A 25,533-nucleotide genomic window follows, 5' to 3' on the forward strand; every position below is an offset into this window, starting at 1 on the left:
TGATATGAGAATGATATATTGGCTCCCCTTGGTAAAAGCAATCCTTATCCTTATATAGGTATGTCAAAATGACACCCAAAATGAGCTTGGGTCGTGCACATAATATTCCCTAATGATTGGATAAAGGACAACTTTCAATGAGATGGAAATTTAACTTTTTCGCACTGGAGGAAGTTTGATCGATCGAACCTTGGACTTGGATCAATCGAACTGGCTGAGATCTATCGAACTTAGGCTGGATCGATCCAACTGGTTGAGCTTTTTGGGAAAAGACAAATTCGAGATATTTTGAGAGATATTTTTTGGTAAAGGACAAAAGTGGTTAGTGGGTGATACAGTTGTGGATAGGATCAATCATTTGAATAAGGACAAAAGTGTTCGATCGATTGAAGGGTGGTGTTGGATCGATCAAACTTTTAGGACTTTATACTTTTGGGTTAAGGCTTGGATCTCTCTTGAAGTGTTGAGATCGATCATTGTTCGATCTATCGAACCTTGAACTTGGATCGATCGAACTTTGCTGCTTCCCACCTTTGGCTTCATTTGCTTCCTTCTTTCTCCACTTTACTCTTTTCTTTGTTTAATCCCAGAATTGCTTCAATTAAGCTCTTATTTGGCTGAGTTAACTTATTTTCGGGATAAGTGCCTAAAAATGGAAATAATACGAAATCAATCTAAAACGGTAAAGTAAGATAGATAAAGGTGCTAGAATGCCTAAACTTAAGGGGTTTAAATATGCACTTTTCAGCGCTCATCACACCCCCAAACTTAAATATTGCTAGTCCCTAGCAATGAACTAGAAAGTAAAGGAATGAAATGAACAACTATACAAGTATGAATCTAGGAAACAATAAATGGATAATGCCACTTTCGTAGGGAACACGATTGCACTTAGCATATGCAACAAGCCTTTTAAACCCCTAGGTTACCCCTAGTGGACGAGTGAAGTCTCATGAGGGTTTTTAGAAATGGTACCCACAAACATTAAACTCATTCTTTCAAAAGAGGCACCAATATTTCAAACAAGTATTGGGAGAAACTACCTCAAGTATGCAATGTTTTAGATATTTCTTCGCAATCTCCCAAAATTTCAACATCAAGTAAGCAAGTATGGTCCTCCACACATCAAAAAAATGATCATGCAAATCAAAACAACTCTAGAATACTTTTGAGTGGACCGGCATCAAATGTGTTGCTATCTTAGCCAACTAAAGAATTAATCACATCCTTACCCTCAAACTAGCACACAAATCTAGTACCGATCATCAAGACAAAAAGTAGACCTTTTATTAAAGCTTTATTGTTCTAGGTGAACTTATTCTTTTCACTCGATTTTTTTTATTTTTTTTTATTTTTTAGGATCAAAGATGGAAGCATGGTGTAATGTAGTGATCTATTAAGCTTTCTAGCTATTCATGAGGTCGAGCGTTAGGTCAATGACTCCCAAACCAGACGGCTTTAGGGCATTAGGCGTTCAAACACCCCTCCGGACTTACAAGCTCAAATCAACTAGGCTACAAATCAAGACAACCTCCATCTAATCATTTCCCACTTCTCACCTTTTGGGAGAAGTCCTCACTTTTTTATTACTTTTGCAACTTTTTTTTATTTTATTTTATTTTTTAAAGCAAGTTCAATTATTAACCTAGAGTCTGGGCCCTCCATCTTTCGGCGCGAGAAGTTCAGTGCTTGATGAGGCTAGAATCCCGGCTACTTTGTGAAAAGGGGTTGTTATCCACCTTTATCAAGAATGAAAGTTTTCAATGTACTACTAGCCCAATTGGGATATAACCAATTCAATAATCAACAAAGCATGTACCCCACAAATGAATGCTAGTGTGCATCTGTTCTAGTGCAGAATTCTAGAATGAATCTCAAAACAATCACAAAATCAAGATGATGTGGACCACAAGTGCAAGCATGATATCAATTTTTCAAAAAATTTACTCCTAAATGGTATTCATAAGGCATAGAAGGAGTATTAGACCCTCAAGTCAAACAATTTTTAAATTTTAAGCAATATAGTCCTCAAAAGATCAAAATTATAGCTAGATACACAAATCATGCTCAAAATTTTGAATTTAAAACTAACACTGCAAAGCACCATCCCCCCAAACTTAAATAGCACAATGTCCTCAATGTGTAAAGAGAACAAAGGAAAGAGTATACCAGTGCAACTAAGCAATAATGATCAGGACTGAAGTATCCGAAGTGGGTGGCATATACCCTCCCCCCCCAAACTTGGGATGAACTGCGATCCTGAAAATTGGCACTTGGATAAACTCATCAGATAACAAAATGGGATAATCAGTGCACAGTGGACATGTAAGTGTAAATGGGATAAACAGATAAAGAAATGAGAGAGGTGTAAGGGTGATCCTGAAAATTGGGTAACACTCTCTCACTAAAATCACTAAGATGCACCTTATGGAATTAAAAGGACAGATGTATCAATAAAAATATATGACATCCATCATAGAGAAAAACAACAATAAAGTGTAATACATCCAGTGTCAAAGCCGACAGACCCGGTTGCAAAAATAATAGTATCACAAGTGTAGTAGACACATAACATAGATAGAAAACATAAAAAAAATAAAGAAACTAGGAGTCTTAAGCAGAGGGAGCTCCGCGGATCTCCTTGGCTAAGTCATCAATGGCAGTTCAAGATCTCCGTACAGAGGCGAGAAATGTCAACTCGAATGGCAGCCATCATATTCAGACGAAGGGTACTAATGTCGGCTCTAAGGGCAACTAGCATATCCTCCAAGCTCTGAAGGTGCTCCTCTAAGCGACATATCTGATCATAACCTTCAAGTGTGGCTAAAGTGGAAGAACTATCATTTTTAGTCATGATCTGCAAAAAAGAAATCTTGCAATGGGATTAAATACTAGAATAATGAATAGAAGGCACAATAGAAACATGTTTGTCAAATAGGATAGACAAAACATATATGACATGAATTTATGCAAGTGATAGGATGTGAAGTATGCTAAGCAATATAAGTATGAAATGCATCCAATGTGGAATATCACAGGCATTGGGCATAGATATGATAGCATGAAGTGAATACAAGATGAATGAAATGTGTGTATGAGATCTGTGAAATTCGATCGATCTGAAAAAGAAGTGAGATCGATCGCAAAAGTTGGATCGATCGAAAATAAGTGAGATCGATCTCACAACTTCAAACGATCTGAGGCACAAGTTCGATTGATCGAACTGTGTTCTGTGAAAAACGAAAAGTCACAGATCCGTGACTGTGGGAGAACAGGACCCACACGAATATGTTCGTGGGCCCATCAACATAACAATCATCAATCACAATCACCTAGAATGGCTCACACTCCCAAAAATCAAAGTAATTTATTACAATGGCTATGACATAAAGACGAATATGGATATATAGACATAAAAAGCTTAAAACTTCATCCATGGCCAACAATCATCATGAATATTGGAATGGATCAAACACTTAAAGCATACTCTTAACAAATCAAGGTGTGAAATCAATAATGGGGTCTCAGATCTTACCTTGAAGTAAAGAGAGGAGAGATAAAATGTGAAGAGGAAGAAGATCCGAGAAGAGGGAGAGATCGACACCTGGTTCACTATGGAGATCTCGCCAGAGATGGAGGAGATGGGTGAGGTTACGGCAGCGTAGGAACTAGGGTTTGGAAATGGGGGAGAATGAGATCTTATCCTCTATTTAAAAACTGTCGCACATAAGTTCGATCGATCGAACTAGAATCTCAGATCTATCGAACTTTTATTTATTTATTTATTTTTTAATCATTGAATAAACATGAAAATAAAATAAAGTAAAATAAAAAATAAAAATATTTTTGGATTTTTGAAATTTGAAAAGTCAAAACAAAGCCAAACAATGAAATGGAGAATTGAGATCGATCAGAACAAGAGTTAGATTGATCAGACAGAGAGAAAAAATATACAGGTTTTTGGTTCAGAAAATTGGCTAAGTGGTGGAACTTGAAGATCGATCGAACTTGAAAGTTAGATTGATCGAAGAGCTTTCAGATCGATCTTGAAATGTTTCGATCGATGAGACAGAGAGGTGAAATATGCAGGTTGATGCAGGCTCAAAATTTTTCTAAGTGTTGAATCATGAGATCAATCGAACGTTGAAGTTGTATCAATCGAAGATCTCTTGATCGATCTAAGAGTTAGTTCAAACGATGGGACAGAGAGGTGATTTGGATGCAGGTTTCTGCAGGTCGAAAAATTTTCTAAGTGTTGGATGCAGAATGGAGTTCGATTGATCGAACTTAGGTTTAAGATCGATCGAACTATGCAGAATACTTAATAATGACATGAAAGCTCATGTAATCCTCACCAAAGTTCCTTTCAATGCATATAAAAACCAAAAACAAGTATTTAGACTTCGCATAAAATGAAATGAAATATAGAAATGAGGGAGGAATAGGGTTTTGACACCTTACGAAAGCCTTTGCTAGTCTTTAACGTCTCTAGCAAGACGTTGGACTCTTTTAGCCCGGATCAACGAATTTGTTATGCATCCCCTCCTTATTGGGGTGATGAATGGTTCTTTAAACTTTTCCCAACAATTAGTTCTTTGAAGAACTTGTTGGTGTAAGCTTAAAAGGAGCTTTTGGTTCCTTGTCAATGCAATCTTCTATGTGCTCATACACTGGGTCAACTAAATGTGCAGCTTCCAAATGTCTTTGAAAGACTTGACCCTCTATGTAAGGTTTCAACCTTTAACCATTAACTTTGAAAATGTTCCCCTTCTTCAAGTTTTTGATTTCAACCACCCCATGAGGTGCAACAGAGATGATTTCATAAGGAACCTCCCATTTGGTTCTCAATTTCCCAGGAAAGAGTTTCAGTCTAGAGTTGAAAAGCGAAGCTTTTTGACCGGGTTCCAAAGACTTTTTTACAATATGCTTATCATGAAAGGCTTTAGTTCGTTTTTTTGTAGATTTTGGCATTATCATAAGCATTGTGTCTCAACTCTTCTAACTCACTCAATTGAAGTAGCCTATTCTCTCCGGCTTTATCAAGGTCAAAATTTAGCTTTTTAACTGCCCATAAGGCTTTATGCTCTAGCTCAACCGGAAGATGGCAAGGCTTTCCATATACAAGTCTATAAGGAGACATGCCAATGGGAGTCTTGTATGCCATCCGATAAGCCCACAAAGCATCATTTAGTTTTCTTGACCAATCCTTCCGGGTGGTGTTAACCGTTTTCTCAAGAATATGCTTAATTTCCCAGTTAGACACTTCGACTTGCCCGCTTATTTGAGGATGGTAGGGAGTGGCTACCTTATGAGTGACGGAGTACTTAAGAAATAAGTGTCTCAAGAATTGATTGCAAAAATGTTTTCCTCCATCACTTATTATAGCCCTTGGCTTACCAAAACGAGCAAAGATATTGGATTTAATGAATTAAATGACCACGGAGTGGTCATTCGTTTTGGTAGCACATGCTTCCACCCACTTGGAAACATAATCAATGGCAAGAAGAATGTATTGAAAACCATAGGACATAGGAAATGGACCCATAAAATCATTGCCCCATATATCAAAGATCTCAATAAAAAGTATATTGGTCAAGGGCATCATATCTTTTCTAGTTATTGTTCTCATCTTTTGACATCTCTCACATGATTTGCAAAAATTGTAGGCATCTCTATGAATAGTGGGCCAAAAGAGCCCACTTTGAAGAACCTTCAAGGCAGTCTTCTTTGCACTAAAATGCCCACCACATGCAAGACTGTGACAAAACACTAGGACACTTGGAATTTCACTCTCTGGAATGCATCTTCTTATAATTTGGTCCGGACAATATCGGTATAAGACAGGGTCTTCCCAATAGTAATTTTGGATGTTGGCAAAGAAATGATTCTTTTCGTTCTTCGACCAAGAAGTTGGTAGCTTGCCTACTGCCAAATAATTCACAATGTCGGCAAACCAAGGCATTTTTCCATTAGAAATTTGAAAGAGTTGTTCATCCGAAAAAGAGTCATAGATTGGTAGACTAGGGAAATGTTCTATCGATAACCTAGAAAGATGATCGGCAACCACATTTTTGGTGCCTTTCGTGTCCTTAATTTCAAAATCAAATTCCTGAAGAAGCAAAATCCATCTAATTAGCCTAGGTTTTGTTTCCCTTTTTGTCAATAGATGCCTCAGGGCGGCATGATCAGAATAAATAACAACCTTGGACCCTAAGAGATAAGAACGAAATTTATCAAGAGCATACACTACGGCAAGTAATTCTTTCTCGGTAGTGGAGTAATTCAATTGAGTTCCCGAGAAAGTTTTACTTGTATAGTATATGGCATAAGGAAGCTTACCCACTCTTTGTCCCAAAACTGCCCCGTGGCGTAATCAAAAGCATCACACATGATTTCAAATGGCAATGACCAATTGGGAGGTTGCATGATAGGTGCAGATGATAATAATCCACGCAATTTATGAAAAGCGTCTAGGCATGCTTGGTCAAAGACAAAAGGAGTTTCCTTGGCAAGAAGATTGCACAAGGGTCGAGGAATTTTGCTAAAGTCTTTGATAAAACGGTGGTAAAAGCCGGCATGACCTAGAAAGGAGAGAACTTCTCTGACCGTTGAAGGTGGAGGCAATTCAGAAATAAGCTCGACCTTCGCTTTATCAACCTCTATTCCTCTCCTTTAAAAAACGTGACCCAAAACAATACCCTCTTGAACCATGAAATGGCTCTTTTCCCAGCTAAGTACAAGGTTGGTTTCACGACATCTCTTAAGCACTAGATCTAAGTTTTTAAGGCACGCATCAAATGAGGACCCAAAAATAAAAAAAAAAATCATCCATGAAGACCTCTAGATACTCTTCCACTATATCCAAGAAAATTGACATCATACACCTTTGGAATGCGGTGGGTGCATTACACAAACTATAAGGCATCCGTCTATAAGTAAATGTGCCGAATGGACATGTAAAAGTGGTTTTCTCTTGGTTTAATGGGTCGAGGGCTACTTAATTGTACCCTGAATAGCCATCAAGGAAGCAATAGTACCGTTGCCTGGCCAATCTCTCTAAAATTTAATCAATGAATGGCAAAGGGAAGTGATCCTTTCTAGTGGCGGCATTCAATTTGCGGTAATCAATGCATACACGCTATGAATTGGTGGTATGCTTAGAGATTTCCTCACCCCTTTGCATTCTCAACCACCATAATCCCCAATTTTTTGGGAACTACTTGAGTTGGACTCACCTATTTGCTATCGGAGATTGGGTAAATGATTCCGGCATCCAAGAGTTTGACAACTTCCTTCTTAACTACCTTCTTCATGTTTGGATTAAGTCTCCTTTAGGCATCCTTAAAGGGTTATACATCATCTTCCATAAGTATGCGATGCATACAAATAGAAGGGTCAATTCCCTTAAGATCCGCCACACTCCATCCTATAGCTTCTTTATTTTCTTTAAGCACACTTAAGAGAGCATCTTCTTGGTCTTTTTCAAGACTTAAAGAAATGATAATCGAAAGAGTCTCTTTTGGTCCTAAGAATGCATACTTGAGATTGGAAGGTAAAGTTTTAAGCTCAAGATTGGTGGAGAGACTAAAGATGAGACCGGTGGAGTGCTAGAGAGTGGAGGAAGAGGTTCTATTGGAGTTTTTCAAGATGAAAAATCTAAGCTTGCAACATATTTCATGAGATTGCTTACTTCATTCATTGAATTTTCATCATCAAATCCACAACTTCCATACACTTCAAGAAGGCAAGAGGCTAGAGGATTATCGGATAAAAGAGATGAAAGACTATCCTCAATTGGTTGTTTCATTACCATTGTTGGAATTGATTCCTCAATAACCTCATATAACACATCTACAAGGTAACACTCATCTTCATCCATGGGATGTCGACTTGCATGGAAAACATTAAGTTTGATCATCATATTGCCAAAAGAGAGATCCATTATCCCGGATCTACAATTAATTGTTGCATTTACGGTGGCAAGGAATGGTCTTCCCAAGATGATTGGGATATGGTTGGAGGGATTAACAACCGGTTCGGTATCAAGAACTACGAAATTAATCGAAAAGTAGAATTTATCCACCTTGATAAGAATGTCCTCAACCATGCCTCTAGGTGTTTTGACTGATCTATTGGCCATTTGAAGCACCGAGGTTGGCTTCAATTCATTCAACCCTAATTGGACATATATGAAGTAAGGAATCAAATTGACACTCTCACCTAAGTCAAGAAGAGCTCTACAAATTTCATGAGTTCCAATTACACAAGAAATAGTCGGAGCATCGGGATCTTTGAACTTAAGTGGAGTGTTTTGTTGAAGAATGGAGCTCACTTGCTCCGTGAGGAACACTTTTTTAGGGCTTGGTCCCTTGCTCTTCCTCTTTTGTGTGCAAAAATCTTTTAAGAATTTTGCATAAGGTGGAATTTGCTTAATGGCATTCAAAAGAGGAAGATTGATATTGACTTGCTTAAAAACTTCCATCATGTCATGTGTTTTCCCTTCTTGCCTCCCATAAGGCGAAGTTTCTTTTAAAGCATAAGGGAATGGAGCTTTTGACTCGCAAAACTTTGTAATTTGAGAGGATGATGGAGAAGATTGAGAATTCTGGTTAGGAACATTTTCATTCAAAGGAGTAGGAGTGGAATTGGAAATTGGATGGGTGACAACTTTAGGTTGCACCGATTCACTATCTTCCTTTGGTAGCTCAACCCTATTGTCCACTTCGTTATCACTTCTCAAGGTGGTGATGGCTTGCGCCTGAGCTTGGGAAGAATACCCTACTATAAGGTTTGCTTCTACACAAAATTGGGCCTTTGGATTCCTCTCGGGTTGACTAGGTAATTTCCCAATCTCTCTTGCATTCAATGCATTAGCTATGGTCCCAATTTGGGATTCAAGCTTTGATATAGATTGAGAGTGGGAACGCAACAAGTTGGTATCCTTTTCTAAGCTACCTAAGGCCATCAAAACCTTGTCTTCAAATGTGGAATTACTAGAAAGTGCTTGAGGATAATGAAAGCCAACTTGGGAATCATACAAGAAGTCATTCATTCTTTGATGATTGAAAGAAGAAGAAACGAACTCTTGAGAACCTCCATTTCTTTTATGAGGTGGAATGTATTTTCTTTCAAGATTTTAGCTTGATAAGGGTTTTCATTCCACAATGGAACATATGCTTTTGAATAAGGGTGAGTAAATATGGCATTAACTTGTTCAAAGTATTCATTAACAACATGTCCATGGGGACAATTGAAAGTAGTATGCAAAACACTTGAACATGTCATGGAAGGCTCACAAAGATGAGTTGTATAATGAAAAAGAGATGTATTGATAGCCGATTTTTGATTCAACAAGAATTGATCAAGTTTTTGAGAAAGAGTTTTAACCTCGGCTACAATTTTCAAAGAGGTGCCAAATGTCATCTTCATGTTTTCCAAAATATGAACCTCCATATGAGGTATCAACTATGTCCTTTTGCATGTCGGATAGGCTTTCATAAAAGTATTGGACAACTTGCCATTTTGGAATACCATGGTGTGGATACTTTCTTAGCAAGTCATTCAATCTCTCCCAAGCCTCATGTAACAACTGTCCTTCCCTTTGAGAAAATTCTCTAATTGAAGCACACATTACATTGGTCAAACTTACGGGGTAAAATTTTTTTAAAAACTCATTTGCATTTGTGCCCAAGATGTTATTGAATTCACCCCTAGAGTATTGAACCAATGTTTTGCTTTATTTTTAAGTGTGAAAGGGAAGATGAGTAATTTAAGGACTTCCTCTGGGACATCCATGTACCTCACGGTGGAACATAGTTCAAGAAATTCATTAAGAGCCTATATGGTTCCTCTTCATCCAAGCCATAAAAGAGTGGACACATTTAAATGGTCTCGGGCTTGATTTCATATTGATTAGCCTCAAAATTAGGCAACACAATGCAAGTAGGTGCATGGTCTGCATGAAGATTATAATGATCACGAAGGACCATTGGAGGAATTGGAGCTTGAACTCCAAGGTCATGTTGATTAAAAGGTAGGTTTTGCATGAAGCGTGGGCTTAAGTAGCCATGATTACCCTCTAGATTTTCCATGTGAATGCCTAGAATGTATGACAGGACAAGGTCTATACAAGACTACAAATGACACACAAATCACCACAAAATAAGCAAGCACTCCTCCTTCGCAACAAATCAACAAACTTCCTCCACATACAATGTTCTCATACTCCCATGCTTTGATAACAATGCAAAGAAAAGTAAATTGCCTCCACGTGGGCTCACGATTTATCGAAGAATTAAAAAACAAGCCTCCACGCGGGCTCACGATTTGACTAAGGGATTGAGTAAGAAAGTCTCACAAAGATCCTTTAGCACTTCAACTCCAAATTTAAAGCTTAGCTTAGCAAATTTTTAAAATTTTTAGTACTTTTCCTTGCTTGCTTAGCTCTTTTACTTGATGGCTCCTTTGCTTGCCTCCTAACTCAATGCTCCTTGTCAAGGATGAACAAACACAATAAGTAATCTAAAGAAAAATAAAAACAAAGTAAAGACACGATCAAAAGAGTACTAATTCCTAATTGATTCCACAAATACGACGTTGCCTGATCCCCGGCAACGACGCCAAAATTTGACGAGGCCTTTATAGAAGCCACTACTACCTTTCACTATAAATATAGCTAGGGTGAGTAGGGATTGTCCCAAGGGATTGGGTCGTACTAGATTGTGGAATCGTTATTAGGGCTAGTAAGTCGAGTGATCAAACAAATGGTTGGTTGGTTAATTAAATTAGAGAGTAACTAAATTAAACTAAGTAATTGAATGTAGCAAAGAATAAGTGAGAGAGAGAGAGATCTTGGGCTTTAGAGGTCACCACAAAGCAATGCTTTTCTACATTTCTAGCTAGTGACTAATGAGGGTAATGTGTGTTGCAATATTGGTGTGCGTGTGTTTGGTTGATTCAATTAGCAAGGATGACCAATTAAGCATACATTGTCTAATCAACATGTGAAAAGTAAAATATATCTAGCAATTAAGTATATATTGTCTAAATAGCATGTGAAAAGCACAACATATCTAGCAAGTCAATTATTTCATTAAGCTCACAAGCCAAATACACCACAAGGTTAGAGACATATGCTACTTGCATTCAAAAGTATAGAACATCAAACAACTAGCATGGATTGTCCTCTCATCTAACAACTATGCTATCACTACACTACAATTAAACCAATGACATGAAATTAAACTAACTAAGCTAAGGAAGAGGCATAATCCATCAAGAAATGAGCATGTACCATCTAGAAAATCACAAGAGCATTCTTTTAAGCACAATATTTTGACAATCCCTAAATCCATAGAATTAATACACATAGACATGCATCAATTACACAAGAAATAGAGACAAGCACATAAACATCTATTCTAGCATACATAGACATATGGATAGAATGAAATAATCAATTGGAAGCATTAAACCACATAAATCATTGAATAAACAAGATCTATATATATTAAAGTATCAAAACATTAATTACAACATTAATCCCTCAATAATACACAAGATTAAGATATAGAAAGCATGTTTAGGGCTAACTCTATCCCCAAGAGGATGTCTAGCCACTCATGGTGATGATACTCCAACCTTCAAGGGCTAACTCCATGGTTGAAATTTGCTCCTTGTTGATGAAGAATCTCCAATGGTGTCTCTAGCCTCCTCCTCTATGCTTGCTCTCCAAGAGATGATATGAGAATGATATATTGGCTCCCCTTGTAAAAGGCAATCCTTATCCTTATATAGGTAGGTCAAAATGACAGCCAAAATGAGTTGGAGTCGTGCACATAATATTCCCTAATGATTGGATAAAGGACAACTTTCAATGAGATGGAAATTTAACTTTTTCGCACTGGAGGAAGTTCGATCGATCAAACCTTGGACTTGGATCGATCGAACTGGCTGAGATTTATCGAACTTAGGCTGGATTGATCCAACTGGTTGAGCTTTTTGGGAAAAGAAAAATCCAAGATATTTTGAGAGATATTTTTGGGAAAAGGACAAAAGTGGTTAGTGGGTGGTATAGCCGTGGATAGGATTAATCATTTGAGTAAGGAAAAAAGTATTCGATCGATCAAAGGGTGGTGTTGGATCAATCGAACTTTTGGGACTTTATGCTTTTGGGTCAAGGCTTGGATCTATCTTGAAGTGCTGAGATCGATCATTATTCGATCGATCGAACCTTGAACTTGGATCGATCGAACTTTTCTGTTTCCCACCTTTGGCTTCATTTGCTTCCTTCTTTCTCCACTTTGCTTTTTTCTTTGTTTAATCCCAAAATTGCTTCAATTAAGCTCTTATTTGGCTGAGTTAGCTTATTTTCGGGATAAGTGCCTGAAAATGGAAATAATATGAAATCAATCTAAAATGGTAAAGTAAGATAGATGAAGATGCTAAAATGCCTAAGCTTAAGGGGTTTAAATACGCACTTTTCAACGCTCATCACAACACATTTGATGCCGGTCCACTCAAAAGGATTCTAGAGTTGTTTTAATTTGCATGATCATTTTCTTGATGTGTGGAGGACCATACTTGCTTACTTGATGTTGAAATTTTGGGAGATTGCTTAGAAATATTTGAAAAACTGTATACTTGAGGTAATTTTCTCCCAATACTTGTTTGCAATATTGGTGTCTCTTTAGAAAGAATGAGCTTAATGTTTGTGGGTATCATTTCTGCAAACCCTCACGAGACTTCACTTGTCTACTAGGGGTAACCTAGGGGTTTAAAAGGCTTGTTGCATATGCTAAGTGCAATTGTGTTCCCTACAAAAGTGGCGTTATCCATTTATTGTTTTCTAGTTTATAGTTGTTTAGTTATTCATTTCATTCTTTTACTTTCTAGTTCATTGTTAGGGACTAACAATATTTAAGTTTGGGGGTGTGATGAGGGCTGAAAAGTGCGTATTTAAACTCCTTAAGCTTAGGCATTCTAGTACCCTTATCTATTTTACTTTACCGTCTTAGATTTATTTCGTGTTATTTCTATTTTTAGGCACTTATCTCGAAAATAAGCTAACTCAGCCAAATAAGAGCAGAAATGAAGCAATTCTGGGATGAATCAAAGAAAGGAGCCAAGTGGAAGCAAAAGGAAGAAAAAGGTGGAAATCAACATCTTTGATCGATCTCAAATCAAAGTTCGATCGATCCAACATGATCGATCTCAGCACTTCAAGATGGATCAGAGCCATGATGACATTTTCAGGGATCTCAAAAGTTCGATCGATCCAACATCATTCTTCGATTGATCGAACTACCTTGTCCTTATCCAAATGATTGATCTTATCTAGTTGTACCACCCTACCAACCACTTTCGTCCTTTTCCTAAAAATATCTTCAAAATATCTCAGATTTGTTTTTATCCAAAAAACCCCATTATTGAGGATCGATCCAACTTCAATTCGATAGATCTCAGCCATGTTCGATCGATCCAAGTCCAAGGTTCGATCGAACGAACTTCCTCCAATACGAAAAAGTTAAATTTCCAGCTCACAAAAAGTTGTCCTTTATCCAATCATTGGGGAATATTTGCTGTACGACCCCAGCTTATTTTGGGTGTCATTTGACCTACCTATATAAGGATAATGATTACTTTTTATATCATATCACATCATATCCTATCATATCATATTATACCTTATAGAACTCTTGAAGAGAAAGCTTAGAGAATGAGGAGGCTAGAGACACCATTAGAGACTCTTCATCAACAAAGGAGCAAATCTCTACCATGGAGTTAGCCATTGAGGGTTGGAGAAGCACTACCATGAGTGGCTAGACATCCTCTTGGGGCTAGAGTTAGCCCCAAGCATGCTTTCAACATCTTGATTTTGTGTATTACTGAGAATTTTCACATGGGGATGGAGAAACATTTCATGAGGCATGGGAACGCTTTAAGGAATTGCTTAGAAAGTGTCCACATTATGACATGTCCAAATGGCACTTAGTTCAATGTTTCTTTGAGAGCTTATCGGACAATTACAGAGGCATGGTTGATGCTTCCATGGGTGGCTCATACATTAATAGGCATGAGGATGACGTGTGGCATCTTTATGGGAGCATGAGTGAAAATTCTTTGCATAGAATATTATCATCCAAAAATGGTAGAAATTCACAAGGTAGGAAGAGTGTTGGCTTACATCAAGTCGACCATTTAAATGAAATAGCCGCCGAAATGAAGTCTTTATCTTAAAGGTTTGATCAATTTTTGATTAACCAAAACTCGGCGAACCAAATATCTTCCTTCTCTAACCATTCTCATCGTGCATCAAATGAAACATGTTTGACTTGTTCTAGTGTTCTTCATTCTACTTCTCATTGACCTCATGGACAAGTGCAAATTGAACTTAATGAACAAGTCAATGCAGCTTTTGTGAACCAAGGGAACAATCCTTATGGTACTCATTATAATCCAAGTTGGAGAAATCATTCGAATTTCTCTTGGAAAAACCAAGGAGAGGGCTCAAACCCTTCCCAAGGTAGTTTTCAAGGGAAGTACATTCCACCTCCACTTTAAAACCAAGGATCCCAAGGTTATAGACCTTATCAATTATAAGGGAATCAATTTGCTAACTCTCATTTTCCCAACCAATCTTATTCCCAAGGAAATGCTAAAAGTCCCGCCTTTGAAGAAAAAGTTTTGAATGCTTTGGGCACTTTAGAGGCTAACACTCAATTGCTTCATTCTCACTCTCAATCCATTGCAAAGCTAGAAACCCAAGTAAGGCAAATAGCAAGCACTCTTAATGCAAGAGAGAAGGGAAAGATGCCTATGAATGCCCCACCGAAGCAACAATGTGTTGTGGAAACCCATTCCTCAATGGAAAGCCACACCATTGAGCATGTTAATGCGGTGACTACCTTGCGAAGTGGTAGGATTGTGGACAATCAAGTCAAAAAGTTCAATGAAGAGAGTGAACCAGTGCAACCTCAAGTTATCACCCGTCCCGTTTCACATCCCATTCCTCCTTCATTGCATATATATGATCTTGTGAATGAGAAAGCTTCAAAATGTGATTTGAAGAATGATTTTGAAAATGATTTGAAGAAAGATTTGCCGAAAAATGAATTTGAAAAGGTTTTGTTGAAAAATGATTTGAAACAAAGTGATTTGAAAAATTCTTGTGTTGAAGAGTTTTCAAAGGAAGTGCTGAAAAAGTGTTTGAGCCAAAAGCTCCATTTCCGGATGCCTTAAAAGGATCCATTTCAAAAGACAAGTAAAAGGCAAAAACCAATGAAATCATGGAAATGTTTAGGCAAGTGAAAGTCAATCTTCCACTTTTGGATGCAATCAAGCAAATTCCGGCTTATGCCAAATTCTTGAAAGACTTGTGCACCCAAAAACGGAAGAACATGAGCTAAGCACCAAGAAAAGTGGTTTTGACTGAGCAAGTAAGCTTAATTTTGCAACATAACACTTTACCAAAGTTTAAGGACCCCGGTTCACCTACTACTTTATGCATCATTGGTGATCATATCATTAATCGGGCGCTTCTTGACTTAAGAACAAATGTTAACCTTCTTCCATACTTGGTTTATGTCAAATTGGGTCTAGGTGAATTGAAACCGACGTCAGTAGTTTTACAACTTGTCGACTGATCTATTAAGAAGCCTAGGGGTATAATTGAAGATGTTTTGATTAAGATTGACAAATTTTTCTTCTTCGTTGATTTCGTTGTCATTGTCACGAAACCGGTCCCCAATCCTAAATGCCAAATTCCCGTTATCCTTGGCCGTCCTTTTTTAACAACCGCTAATACCAACATCAATTGTAGGACGGGGATAATGAAGATCTCATTTGGCCACATGAAGGTGAAGTTGAATATCTTCAATCCCACACCCAACTCATTTGACAAATATGAAGGAGAAGTTAATATTGTAGATAAATGCTATGATCTTCAATGTCAAGGAAGTGAGCTTTTGTGTAAGACCAAAACTTTAAAGGGATCATCTTCAGCCTTGCATTCTCAAAGTCTTGTTTCAAATTCTTGCCTTGAAAGGGCATGGAAGCCTAAAGATTGTGATTGGATTGACAAGGGATCAAAAGTTTCTTTTGAGCTTAATCCAACAAGTTCTTCAAAGAACTATTTGTTGGGTGGAGTTCAAAGCATCTATCACCGCAACAAGGAGGGGATGCATTACAAGATCTTTGATCCGGGCTAAAAGAGCCCAACGTCTTGCTAGAGACGTTAAAGACTAGCATGACATTTCGTAGGGTGTCAAAACCCTATTCCTCCCTCATTTCTATCTTAAATTTCATTTCTTGCGAAGTCTAGATACTTGTTTTTGGTTCATATGCATTGCTAGGAATTGTGATTAGGATTGCATGAATTTTTATGTTGTGATTGAGCATTTTGCATACGTTCGATCGATCTCAAATGGGAATTCGATCGATCGAACTCCCATCTGCATCCAACACTTAGAAAAATTTTCGATCTGTATCCACCTGTATCCAAATCACCTCTCTGTCCCATTGTTCGAACTTATTCTCAGATCGATCAGAATACCTTAGATCGATCCAACTTCAAAGTTTGATCGATCTCGTGCTCCAACACTTAAAAAAATTTTGAGCCTGCATCAACCTGCATATTTCAGCTCTCTGTCTCATCGATCGAAAACATTTCAAGATCGATCTGAAGTTCTTCGATCAATCCAACTTCAAAGTTTGATCAATCTTAAGTTCCAACACTTAACCAAAATTTTGAACCAAAAACCTGCATATTTTTGCTCTATGTCTGATGGATCGAACATTTTGTTCAGATCGATCTCAGTTCATCAATTCTCTATTTTGACTTTTATTTGACTTTTTTTTTCAAAAAAAAATCCAAAAATATTTTTATTTTATTTTTACTCTTATTTTTTAAAAACCAAAAAATATTTTCTATTTTTCAATTTTAATTTTTAATTTTAGTTTTTAATTTTTCAAAAATTTAAAAAAATTCCAAAAATACTTTGAAGAGAAATCATCACAGTTCGGTCAATCTGAAATCTCAGTTCGATCAATCGAACTGATCGGGAAAAGTTTTTAAAAATAGACCTTAAGGGTCTCAAGATCGATTCATTAGATCGATCCAACCCTCCAAACCCTTGTCCTTCATTCCCGTTACCACTGTGCACCCATCTTCATCATCATCTTTGGCGAGATTCCCGGCGAGATCCAAACATCGATTCTCTCTCTCTCCTCTTAGATTTTCATCTCTATCTTCCTCTCATCTCTCTCGCTACTTGAGGTAAGATCCGAGCCACATCTTGTGATTTCAAGCTTCAACTTGTTAAATACACGTTTTAAATGTTGAATCCATGATGTATTGATGATGAAATCCACCATTGATGAAGCTTAAAACATTATGTTTATATATGTATATATGTTGTGTATATATATTTATGTGTTTTGATTCGATTTGTGGGAGTATGGGCTTTGTAAAGTGAGTAGGATTGAGGAATTATTGTGTTGATGGGCCCACGACACTGTTCATGTGGCCCCGTTTTAGTTCTGTGACCTTTCAGTTTTCATCTTCGCATAGTTCGATCGATCAAACTTCTATCTCAGATCGATCTTGAGAGATCGATCAAACTCATCTTTTTCAGTTTCTCAGATCGATCGAAGTTTTGAGATCGATCTCACATTTTTTTGTGATCGATCGAACTTCACATATTTCATACACAGATTTCATGCATCTTATCTTGTGTCTATGCTATCTCATTCATGCCTAGTGCCTGTGATATTTCACATTGGATGCATTTCATACTTACATTGTTTAGCATGTTCACCTCCTGTCACTTGTATAGATTCATGTCATATATATTTTGTCTATCTTATTTGACATGCATATTTCTATTTTGTGCTTTCAATTCTTTATTCTGGCATTGACTCCCCTTGCAAGTTTTTAAATTATTTTTCAGGCCATGACTAAGTGCAAGACTGTTGCCAAGAGGCAACACAGGCCTCAGAGACATATCCGACCTAGGATAGAGGAGCCAGCAGAGCCCTCTCATGCACAGGAGGAGCCATTAGAGCCTACTCCACCTTAGTCACCTATTTATGAGGCTGAGAATGATCATATTCCATCTACTTCTGAGGCTCAGCCTGCGTTTACACTATCTCCATCTCCATCACATGCTGAGGCTGAGCATTCACCATTACCATTTCCACCACACCAGCCAGCTCAGCCAGCTCGAGAGTGTGACAAGCCCATGCCTAGATATGCGTATATGACAGTGGACCATGAGTCAGTGTTTGACACAGATTTATTCTCCAGATCAGTACTACCCCGATCAGCTTACGATGATATTATCCAGAGGGGCCTTGCAACTATTCTTGCCCCAGTTACTGAGCCAGTCTACCCGCGGCTAGTACGGATGTTCTTCCAGAACCTCCGACCGTCCCCGCGTACCACGGCAGAGCTGGTCACTACTATAGATGGCCATCAGATTACTATTATCGTGGACACACTAGCCAGATCATGCCATTGTCCACACCGTTGCCCTTCGGAGCTACATGAGCTATATCCGAGGCTATATAGGCCCTCTTATGCCGACATGGCAGTTTTCTTGATAGGTCACCATGCTGATGGCGAGACTTTCGCCACCCGCACCTTTCTTCCAAATGACCTATGGTTCTTTGATTCCGTTCTCTTTTGGAACATATATATGGCCGGGCATAACATTCAGCGGCGAGGAGACTATCTAACAGCCTTCTATGCATTTTATACAAGCCACTCGGTATCTATCCCCGCGCTCATCTGGAGCGTGATGAGGAAGCTCTTCGATGAGTATATTAGCAAAGAGAAGCCCGGAAGGGCTAAGTCTCTCCCATTTGGCCACCTCATCGCCCAGATACTGATCGATCAATGCTATCCTTTCCATCCTCAAGAGCACCTTGAGAGAGGTTCCTGTCACTTCTTGAAGAATGACTGGAACAAGAGCTACAATGCTATTATCACCAGACTGCAGGACCATGCAGTAGTGGCTGTAAAGGAGCTCGAGGCTGAGGAGGCAGAGGCAGCAGCTGAGGCAGTAGCAGTAAACCCCGTAGTAGGTCCAGCTGCTGAGCACATAGACATCAATTTAGAGTGACCTGCAAATGACATAGAGTAACACTCTCCAGCTGGGTCGCCAATACACGAGGAAGAGCAGACTTAGGATCTTTCTTCTGATTCATTTGTACCTAAGGCTCTTAGTCAGACCCCCGGTTTTGGAGAGCGTCTTCAGGCTCTTGAGGATGCAGTGGTTGCTATCAGAGCTGATACTGCTGCCATTCGAGCCGATATTGTAGCCTACTGAGCTGATTTTGCTACATTCCGCACGGATGTCATGACTGCACTCCGAGATTTATCTAGGGATATCTGCGGAGCTCGCCCTGCCCGTCCTGCCTCCTCCACCTGAGATTCTAAGTTCTTCTATTTTTTCATATTACACCTCTGTGATCTATACTTCATTTTTCTCACTGTATATTATTTACAGCCGGATATGTCGGCTTTGCTCTTTTGATGTACTCTATACTTTATTTCCTTTATATATGTTTTTGCTATGGATGTCATCTATTATATTCTTATCTTTGTATGTTTGACTCTATCAGGTACATCACAGTGACTTCAGTGAGAGAGTGCTACCCGATTTTCAGGACCACCCTTATACCTCTCTCACTGTTTTATTTCATTTACACTTGCATGTCCACTGTGCACTGATTATCTCTTTTTGTTATTTAATGAATTTATCCGAGTGCCAAATTTCAGGACCACAGTTAATCCCAAGTTTGGGGGGGCCATGCCACCCACTTTGGATAGTTCAGTTCCAGCCATTCTTTACCTTAGTTGCACCGGTATACCCTTTCCTTTTATTCTCTTTGCACATTGAGGACATTGTGCCGTTTAAGTTTGGGGGTAATGGTGTATGTTACAGTGTTTGTTTTTAAATTTAAAATTTTGAGCATGACTTGTGTATTTGAGAGATTTTCTATGATTGGTCTATATCTAGCTATGATTTTGATCTTTTGAGGACTATATTCCTTAAAATTTAAAAATTGCTTGACTTGAGAGTCCAATACTCCTTGTATGCCTTATGGATACCATTTAGGAGTAAATTTTTTGAAAGATTGATATCTTGCTTGCACTTGTGGTCCACATCATCTTGATTTTCTGATTGTTTTGAGATTCACTTTAGAATTCTACATTAGCACAGGCGCACACTAGCATTCACTTGTGGGGTACATGCTTTGTTGATTATTGAATTGGTTATATCCCAATTGAGCTAGTAGTGCATTGAAAGCTTTCATTCTTGATAAAGGTGGATAACAACCCCTTTTCACAAAGTAGCCAAGATTCTAGCCTCATCAAGTACTGAACTTCTTGTGCCGAAAGGTGGAGGGCCCAAACTCTAGGTTAATAATTGAATTAAAAAAAAAAAAAAGGGTTGCAAAAAGCAAATAAAAAGTGAGGACTTCTCCCAAAAGGTGAGAAGTGAGAAATGATTAGATGGAGGTTGTCTTGATTTGTAGCCTAGTTGAGTCCGTAGGGGTGTTTGAACGCCTAATGACCTAAAGTCGTCTGGTTTGGGAGTCATTGACCTAACGCTCGACCTCATGAATCGCTAGAAAGCGTAATAGATCAACATATTGCACTATGCTTCCATCTTTGATCCTAATAAAAAATATAAAAATAAAAAATAAAATAAAAATAAAAAAATCAAGTGAAAAGATAAGCGCACATAGAACAATAAAGCTTTAATAAAAGGTCCACTTTTTGTCTTGATGATCAGTACTAAATTTGTGTGCTAGTTTGAGGGTAAGGATGTGATCATTTCTTTAGTTGGCTAAGATAGCAACACATTTGATGCCGGTCCACTCAAAAGGATTCTAGAGTTGTTTTGATTTGCATGATCATTTTCTTGATGTGTGGAGGACCATATTGCTTGCTTAATGTTAAAATTTTGGGAGATTGCTTAGAAATGTTTGAAAAACTGCATACTTAAGGTAGTTTTCTCCCATTGCTTGTTTGCAATATTTATGTCTCTTTAGAAAGAATGAGCTTAATGTTTGTGGGAATCATTTCTAGAAACCCTCACGAGACTTTACTCGTCCACTAGGAGTGACCTAAAGGTTTAAAAGGCTTGTTGCATATGCTAAGTGCAATTGTGTTCCCTACGAAAGTGGCGTTATCCATTTATTGTTTTCTAGTTCATAGTTGTTTAGTTATTCATTTCATTCATTTACTTTCTAGTTCATTACTAGGGACTAGCAATATTTAAGTTTGGGGGTGTGATGAGCGCTGAAAAGTGCGTATTTAAACCCCTTAAGCTTAGGCATTCTAGTACCCTTATCTATCTTACTTTACCGTCTTAGATTGATTTCGTGTTATTTCCATTTTCAGGCACTTATCCCAAAAATAAGCTAACTCAGCTAAATAAGAGCAGAAATGAAGCAATTCTGCAATGAATCAAATAAAGGAGCCAAGTGGAAGCAAAAGGAAGAAAAAGGTGGAAACTAACATCTTCGATCAATCTCAAATTAAAGTTCGATCGATCCAACATGATCGATCTCAGCACTTCAAGATGGATCAGAGCCATGATGACATTTTCAGAGATCTTAAAAGTTCAATCGATCAAACATCATTCTTCGATCGATCGAACTACCTTGTCCTTATCTAAATGATTGATCTTATCTAGTTGTACCACCCTACCAACCACTTTTGTCCTTTTCCCAAAAATATCTTCAAAATATCTCAGATTTGTTTTTATCCAAAAAGGGCCACCATTGAGGATCAATCCAACTTCAGTTCGATAGATCTCAGTCATGTTCGATCGATCCAAGTCCAAGGTTTGATTGATTGAACTTCCTCTAGTGCGAAAAAGTTAAATTTTCAGCTCACAAAAAGTTGTCCTTTATCCAATCATTGGGGAATATTTGTTGTACGACCCCAGCTTATTTTGGATGTCATTTGACCTACCTATATAAGGATAATGATTACTTTTTACATCATATCATATCACATCATATCATATCATATCATACCTTGTAGAACTCTTGGAGAGAAAGCTTAGAGGAGGAGGAGGTTAGAGACACCATTGGAGACTCTTCATCAACCAAGGAGCAAATCTCTACCATGGAGTTAGCCCTTGAGGGTTGGAGAAGCACTACCATGAGTGGCTAGACATCCTCTTGGGGCTAGAGTTAGCCCTAAGCATGCTTTCTACATCTTGATTTTGTGTATTATTGAGGGCTAAGTGTTGTAATATAAGTTTTGGTACTTTTATATATATAGATCTTATTTATTCAATGATTTATATGGTTTAATGCTTCCAATTGATCATTTCATTCTATCCATATGTCTATGTATGCTAGAATAGATATTCATGTGTTTGTTTCTATTTCTTGTGTTATTAATACATATCTATGTGTATTAATGCCATAGATCTAGAGATTGTCAAAACATTGTGCTTAATGGAATGCTCTTGTAATTTTCTTAATGGTTCATGCTCATTTTTTGATGGATTGTGCCTCTCCCTTATTTTAATTAGTTTAATTTCATGTCTTTAGCTTAATTGTAGTGTAGTGGTAGCATAGTTGTTACATGGGAGAACTATCCATGCTTATTGTTTGATGTTCCATACTTTTGAATGCAAGTAGTATATGTCTCTAACCTTGTAGTGTATTTGGCTTGTGAGCTTAATGAAAGGATTAATGACTTGCTAGATATATTGTGCTTTTCACATGCTATTTAGACAATATATACTTAATTGTTAGATATATTGTGTTTTTCACATGTTGCTTAGACAATATACACTTAATTGGTCACCCTTGCTAATTGAATCAACCAAACACACACACACATCAATATTGCAACACACATTTCCCTCATTAGTAACTTGTTAAGGGTGTAGAAAGGTATTGTTTGGTGGTGGCCTCTAAACCCCAAGATTTATCTCTTACTTACTCTTTATTGCATTCAATTATTTAGTTTAATTTACTCTCTAGTTTAATCAACCAACCAATTATTTGTTTGATCACTCGACCTACTAACCCTAATAGTGATTCCACAACCAAATTCGACTCCAATCCCTTGAAACGATCTCTACTCACCCTAACTATATTTTTAGTGAAGGTAGTAGTGGTTTTTATAAATGTAAAACTTGGCCCTCGCCTTAATGCACACTTTCTAAGCTTATGGTGTAGGACGGCGAAACCCACCATCAAGATGGTTTAGATATTGGTTTTCAGAGGCTTGGTAGAAGGAACTTACTCATGGGTCTAACCCACGATTTATTTTTCAGGTTATTAGAAATTCCAGTCTCAAGGTTTAGGATCCGCAGCTGGGAGACTGTCATTCATCTACTCATCTTGTTTACTTTTTAGTGTTCTTATTTATGGTTAGATGTCTGGTGAAATACTAGTTTATGGTTTAGGGGTCCTTGACTTATAGGATTTCCGAGTTGTATTTTAGAATTTTAAATTGATGAAATTTATTTTTATAAAGGAGTTTTTATTTTATTAATAGAATTTCATTTAGCGATTTATTCATTCTTTTTATTCTTCTTGTATTCTGTGTTCATTTAAATACTAAATTGTTTTGATATTCCCGTATTTTCAGGTATGGGCCTGGTCAACCTACACGTGGAAATTCGGGGGTATCGCACAATATTAGTCCCCCTGCGCGAGTAAGCTTCGTAGAAAGTAGAAGGTTATTCGGGCATAAGATGATATGTTGTAATCGTAAAAGAAAATGAGGAATCTTTTGAGATTCCTAAAGGAAAAAAATAAAATTTATAAGAAATACATTTAAGCAGCAAAGCGTATCTCCATATGAGGTAACGCATCTCGGGTAAGTGTTTTAAGTCTTTTAATGGATTTGATTTGGTTAAAATATGAGTTTCTAGGTAGCTTGATAGGAGTCGAATCGAGGAGGAGTCCTTCGATTGACTAGTGAGTTTAGGACTAGGTTGCTCGATGGGGTCGAATTGATGAGTGCTTTGATCAACCAGTGAGTGTAAGATTAGGTTGCTCAATGGGGTTGGAGGAAGAGTGCTTCGATTGACCAGTGTGCAAGACTAGGTTGCTCGATAGGGACGGATCGAGGAGGAGTGCTTCGATCGACCAGTAGTGCAAGACGATTACTTGATGTGGTCAGATCGAGGAAGAGTGTTTCGATCAAACAGTAGTGCAAGATGGTTGTTCGATGTGGTCGGATCGAGAATGAATGCTTCAATTGACCAGTAGTGCAAGACGATTGCTCGATGTGTCCTCAGATGAGGTATCTCATCTGGGGTAAGTTGCTCGATGGGAGTCAAATCGAGGAGGAGTCTGTCAATCGATCGGCTAGTGATAGTTCTGGACTGGGTCGCTCGATGGACTTGATTTGTTTAAAGTCTGAGGCTCTGGGTTGCTCAATGGAAGTCAGATCGAGGAGGAGTCCGTCGATCGACTAGTGATAGTTCGGGACTGGGTTGTTCAATGACTTCAAATGGTGAAGTCTGATTGATGCCCTAGGTCATTTGATTAACTTTTATGATAGTTCATTCGAGGCTCTAAGTCGCTCAATGATTCAAACCTGGTTCTAAGTTGAGGTTGTTGGTTATTTATTGATGATATGTCACCACAAATATAGGTATCTATAGTAAGGTAGTCCTCCTACGCAAGTGAGCTTCATAGGAAGTAGAAGGTTAGTCGGGCATAAAATGATGTGTATCCAATTTAGGGAAGGCGAATCGAGATGTTGTATCCATCAATCGATTGCTAGTATATTTGAGGTTTGGGTTAGTATATGTCCAGTTTTGGTGACCTGGTTTGGATGCCAGGGTTGGATAACTCGAGGGTGTGGCATGTCGAGGTTTTGGATGACCGGGTATGGATGCTAAGGGTAATGACCTAAGCGCGTGACCCGTCGAGGTTTTGGGTCCGTTGCTGGACTATACATGATGTTGGGACAGAGGCTCTGGGCACTCGATGTCCGAGTTAGATAGAGGCTCTCGGTCCGTCAATTGACAAATTGTTGCATTGGGACAGAGGCTCTGGGCGTTTGATGTCTAAGTCAAATCAAGGCTCTGGGTCCATCGATTAACTAATCGTGACATTAGGACAGAGTCTCTAGGCGCTCAATATCCAAGTTAGATCGAGGCTCTGGGTCCGTCGATTGACTAATCGTGGCGTTGAGATAGAGGCTCTGGGCGCTCGATGTTCAAGTCAGATCGAGGCTCTGGGTCTGTCGATTGACTAATCGTGGCGTTGAGACAGAGGCTCTAGGCGCTCGATGTCCAAGTCAGATCAAGGCTCCGGGTCCGTCGATTGACTAATTGTGGTATTGGGACAGAGGCTCTGGGCGCTCGATGTCCAAGTCAGATCGAGGCTCTGTGTAATACCCTAATTTTAAAAGGATAGTCCTGGCATTTATTTAATTGTTTAATCTTTTATTTAATTGTTTAATTGCGTGTTATTCTATTAATTGGTTATTTTAATTATGTGTTTCTTCCATGGTTATTTAAATTTGATTTTGTTTTA

The 25,533-nt window shown here is 38.2% G+C and overlaps 1 pseudogene; it reads right to left on the reverse strand.

Annotated features, from left to right (window-relative positions):
* Positions 1-13,858: 13,858 nt before the first annotated feature.
* On the reverse strand, positions 13,859-13,976 carry LOC132310729 (small nucleolar RNA R71; annotated as a pseudogene).
* Between the last annotated feature and the right edge of the window lie 11,557 nt (positions 13,977-25,533).

Source organism: Cornus florida, unplaced genomic scaffold (genome assembly GCF_030987335.1).
Source record: "Cornus florida cultivar Cherokee Brave unplaced genomic scaffold, ASM3098733v1 CherokeeBrave_3.0.0_Hap2_Chr05, whole genome shotgun sequence".
Classification (NCBI taxonomy): domain Eukaryota; kingdom Viridiplantae; phylum Streptophyta; class Magnoliopsida; order Cornales; family Cornaceae; genus Cornus; species Cornus florida.